Raw genomic sequence first — 5,291 nt, 5'->3', positions numbered from 1 at the left:
ACATCAATCTTACCTTGTGGCTTATAGGGCTTAACTCAAATTAAATAGATAACTATTATAGAAATAATAACAAAAAATGTACATGAAAGCTATATGAGATGTTAGTGTTAATTAGCGAAGGAAAGAAGTTCAGTCGAAAGAGAGGGAACTAATTAAGGTTATAATAAGATGTGGCCATGATCTTATTCCTAGTCCTACCCAGGGGTGAATGTGAAGTGAAGAGCATGATTCATATCTTATCCTCTTATACAGAGTCGACACGTAGGATTCTATTTGCAACTTGACAACGCATGCTTGCGTGGATCTTAGGATGAAAATCATCATTTTATTTATTAATTTAATATTTATGCATGTACATTAGTACGTTACAGCTGTATTGCAACTACCTGCGCCGCTATCTTCCTAATGCTATTGGTCTCAACTTGTCATATAGATAGACACATAATCAGATTTTTTTTTTAAAATTTAAAAATTAATTTTATGGACCGCACTAATGATAAAAATCAATTCATATCATCAATTGTGTTGTGATATGCTATGTTCCATTTCGTGCATTACCTGAATACCTGTTCGTACCTTATTTTAATATAATATAATATATGCAAAGGTGTAAGTGTGAGTAATTAAGTGTAAGAGAATATATGGCACTTTCTAGCACCTGCTTGCGGCATCTCAATGGTTCACAAGGTTCGGCATGGCACCTACTAGACAAGTCTTCAAGCCCAGATCTCCATCATTATCTAATTCCGGTAAGCTATTATTATTTATTCTTGATAAATTATTATTACACCATGTTGGTATAATTTTCTATGGCTAATAACAAAAAGAGTTCCATTTCATGTTTCCTTGTAATTGTTGGTGTTCTAACATGGTGTATCCATTGTTCTTTAGTATGGCTGAGGGGGTAATCTGTGATCTCCGGCTTGTGAACTAAGATGATGAATACAATTAACAGCAAGTTACCAGTTATAAGTTCTGCTAATTAAGGTAATTAGTGATGCTTTGTTTTCTTTAATTTGCTTTCTCTTCTTTGTTAAGTGAAGTGTAAGTGTGTTTAACATTATGATTATTGTTGAACTACTTGATAATATATCTCTTTATTTTTATGTGATTTATTTTATCCCCGTTATTTTATCTTTCTTGGTAATAAACAAACTCTTAATAACAATTGAGGTTAATAAAAGAATAATATTATCGATTAAAAAGCTACAAAATTTACTCTCACTTGTGATATTATACCATATTCGTGTTCTTTTGCGAACCTTAATTAGCTTCAGCACCTGAGAAAGCCTTTTCAATTTTCAATCTGATTTGGTTTCTTCCTTGTTTTTTCATTTTTTCAAGAAGAAAAACAAGGGAAAGAACATGTATGGCCTGCCTCTCTATATACTTTTTACCATTTTTTCGTTTTTTTTTTTTATTTCAATATGACGCTGAGTTATCTGTGTGAAACGGTCCAAAGTCCCAAAAAAGAATAGACAATATGTATATACACACCATGATGTACTGATTCACAAAAGCTAACCAACTTAGATTGGTTTAGTGGGTACTTCATTATTAGTTTGTTTAAGTAAGTGTTAGAGATTTGAATCCTGCTTTGTATATGGAATAACTCATTGATCAACAGAAAACCATTAAGAGTTTAGATCTACGATAAATTAGTTCTTGATATGCTGGTTGGAAAATACCGTGTGAAACCAGAAAAAAAAAAAAAAACTTTATAGCTTATAATAGCAAAACTTATAACTTGAAATGAGCCACTTTCTTAACCTTTTGATTCTTTTTTGTTATACACAGATTTTATAATCTAATTGTTTAATACTTTAATTTTCTGCCTATTTTATCAAGTCTGATGAATGCTGAAAGTGATATTCCTTTTTTCTTTTCTTTTTTTTTTGGGTAATAAGTATGTTGATATTTTCGACTTGCTGAAAACTCTTATAGTCACCCAAAAAAAAAATCTTATTTCTTCCATTTCGAATTTAACATTTTTGTATTGATTGAATTTTGGTCATGACTAATGTTATTTTGTGTACCAAAGCAGGTCCTAAGGCCCGGTTACTGTGCCGTCTGAAAATGCTTCCTCAGAATGGATTGGGTATCATTGCAACCACACAAATGGGCTCAATTGGGCTCGTCTGGGCTTAGAATGGGCTGAGAGGATCCAGACCCAACTTCTTTTAGGTACGGTTTTTATTTATTTATTTATTTATTTTCAATTTTTGTCTTGTTGTTTTCTTTGGGGAGAACGAACACGCGTTAGATAGAAGCAGAACGAAAGCTAGTTTGTTAGATATGAAATTATGAGTTTGGATTGTGTCACTTTCCACCGAGTTCAATAATATCACAAGAAATTGTGGCTCAAATTCAAGAGCATTAAAGCTGCTTTTCATTATTGATGTTGTACCAAACAAACCAACAAAACAAATAAGACATGTGTTAGGTTCAGATACTTAAGGATTCAGGAACACACATCACGATTAATGTGTAATTTTGTATAGAAATAACATGAGCTGATTTTAGAGTAAACGTTATTAACAAATGTGAATACTCACATGCATTTATGTTAATATGAAATTGATAATAAAAAATCGTTAGATAATTTGAGAGGTTTAATTAAATTATTATTTATTAATTTTCAATTATTAACTTCGTATGAAAACAATGGCACGTGAATTTTTATCAATAAATAAACAGATTCCAAAAGAACAAAAATCCTTTTGTAACCTCTTATAAGGTTATAATATCCAACAAATATTACTTTGTTAAATGTCCAATAAACTTTTAAGAGTCATTTGGAAAAAGTTTTAATATTTTACTGATAATGACAACTTAAAGTATGAATAGTTGTGACTGTTTGATAGGACCATATAAGACACAATAATAGAAGCCATTGATCCAAAAGTTTTTTTTTAATAAAAAAATACTTTCATTCATAAAAATAATCAACGATAGAGAAAATTTTAAATATGAATATTCTATATGTTGAATTATATTCAATTACAAAAGAATATTAATAAATAAAAACAGAGACAAATTTGATGAGTCTCTTTTGTTTATAAATTTACAACCAATGTGTTGCAACATAATGTTTTTTTTTTCCTCCAAATAGATTTAAACACATTTTTTCTAATCTGAGCATATTTTTATGGAGAATTTTCTTTTTCAATATATCTTTCTCTTAGATCTATGTCAATATATCCAAAATATTCATAAAAAGAGCAAGTACTCCACAAAAGAGAAGAAACGAACTACAAAGAGAATTACTGAGATCTAAATTTCAGAAAACCAAAAACCAATAACCAGAAAAAGAAGAAAAGGTAAAGTAGGATGAAAGAAAAAGAGAAAGCTAGAGTGCGTGAGAAAAGAGGAGGAGGAGAAAAGGAAAGTGAAAAAGAGAGAAAGAGGTCACCATTGTCTTGTAAGGATGAACCTAAACAAGAGTTCTCTAGCACGTGTTATAAGAAAGAGTAAAGGACAAATAGGTCATTGATTTTTTTTTTTTGCAGACATTTTTGTCTCCAACGATTAAAAAATACGTTCATGTCCTTGACTCTTCTAAAATGCGGACAAATTTATCCCTACGTTGAAGTGATTCTATTGTACTCAACGGAAAACGCTGACGTGGCTCCCATGGCGCTGACCTGGCCGTTACGGAAGCACACGTGACATGTAAACTTTTAAAACAGGACATATTAGTCCTCTCACACCAAAACGTGTAGCTTTTCAAAATAGGATATATTAGTCCTCCCACCCCAAAATGACGTTGTTTCACCCAACGGAGGGATAAATTTGTCCGCGTTTTGGAAGGGTCAGGGACATGAATGTATTTTCCAATCATTGAGAACGAAAATATGCGCAGATATTTGTCATTTACTCTATAAGAAATTATCAGAATAGCGACCGATTTTAATTATCAACAAAATTGGTTGCTAATAGCGATTAGTTTGATGACCAATATAGGATTTATAGTACCAAAAGAAGTTGGTCGCTAATTTCGTTCAGCAACCAATTTTAGCGATTAACAAAATGGGCCACTAATAGTAATCAATTTGGCAACCGATAGATCTTCTCTATGACTTGAATAAAGTTGGTTGCTAAAATCAGTTTCTTAACCGTGAGCCACCGAAATTGGTTGCTATTTCTAATTTAGCGACCACCAAAATCAGTCGCTCAATTGTTATTCCTGTAATTTCTTACGGTGACAGGTTCGACTTTTTCCTGACACTTGGAGGAAAAAAAAAGTTGGAATTTTTAAAACACATTTATTTCCAAAGTTTGGTCTGAAAGTAATAATTTTTAAAACGCATTTATTTTCAAAGTTTGATCCAAAAGACCAAAAGTGATTGATTATTCAGTTTTCACCATTAGTGCTTATTACTTAGAAGAGGTATTTGTATTAAAAGTATTTTATTTTATTTTTGGTAAATTGAAAAAATTATATGTTTTGTACTTTTAAAAGTTAAGAGTTTTTTTGAAAATATTTATAAGATATTTTTTAAAATTAGTTTGTATATTTTAAAATTAAAAAGTCCGATACAATTTTATATATTAATATATATTTATATTTACTCTTAATTTTATTTCTGTTGAAATCATTTTAAATGTTAAAAATAATTTTATCAATGATGAGTTTTGTAATTTATGCTTATTAAAAAATATTTTTTTATCGATTAAAGTTGCTATAATTTTTTAATAGCTATTTCTAAAAAATAAATTTTAATAAATTATTTTTAAAAAATAAAAATTTTACTAAATCGAAATTTTAGTTTGTTTCAAAAACACATATGCATGTTGGATGTAAAATATTGACTACCTTTCTTGTTTTAAGTGATTTTTCATATCAATCTATACTTTTAAATTGATTCTGGGAGAAGTACAAATATTTTAGATGATGCATGTTTGATAGATGTTTCATTTGCAGAGACCATAATTATGGCTTCTAGTTCTAGAACTGAAATTTCTTATTTTATATGTTAAAATAATAAAAAAGTATAGATAGATAATGAAAATATTAAATAATGTAAACAATAGATATATTGGATGTTTATTTCACTAGGTGTACGGAAGGTTATTCTAATATTAAGATTAAGGTGGATAATTTGGAAGTGTAGTGTGGTTTTATTTAATTGGTGGTTGTTCATGTTGTTCAAGAAAGTCATTGATTAGCTACTATAACCCTAAAATAATTATTAAAGAAGTTATCAAATGTTAAATCACTTCAAAATCAACTCTATTTGAATTAACAGAATTAAAATTAATGATGAAAAATTAGAAATCAAGCACCAAAT

At 29.4% G+C, this 5,291-nt stretch overlaps 1 protein-coding gene across 2 annotated transcripts in view; it reads left to right on the top strand.

Annotated features, from left to right (window-relative positions):
- The first annotated feature begins 462 nt into the window (after positions 1 to 462).
- The window catches only part of LOC107462139 ((R,S)-reticuline 7-O-methyltransferase), a 10,659-nt gene continuing 5,830 nt past the window's right edge, over positions 463 to 5,291 (top strand). The window contains exons 1-3 of one of the 2 annotated variants that reach the window (XM_016080707.3): positions 463 to 749; positions 892 to 987; positions 2,045 to 2,184. The gene's annotated coding sequence lies outside the window, so the exon portion shown is untranslated. Of the gene's footprint in view, positions 750 to 891; positions 988 to 2,041; positions 2,185 to 5,291 lie in introns of those variants that run through there. The other variant, XM_021129339.1, reaches the window with a different exon arrangement.

Source organism: Arachis duranensis, chromosome 8 (genome assembly GCF_000817695.3).
Source record: "Arachis duranensis cultivar V14167 chromosome 8, aradu.V14167.gnm2.J7QH, whole genome shotgun sequence".
NCBI lineage: Eukaryota > Viridiplantae > Streptophyta > Magnoliopsida > Fabales > Fabaceae > Arachis > Arachis duranensis.
Note: the sequence above shows the minus strand (reverse complement) of the source record. Positions and strands in the feature narration are given on the sequence as shown.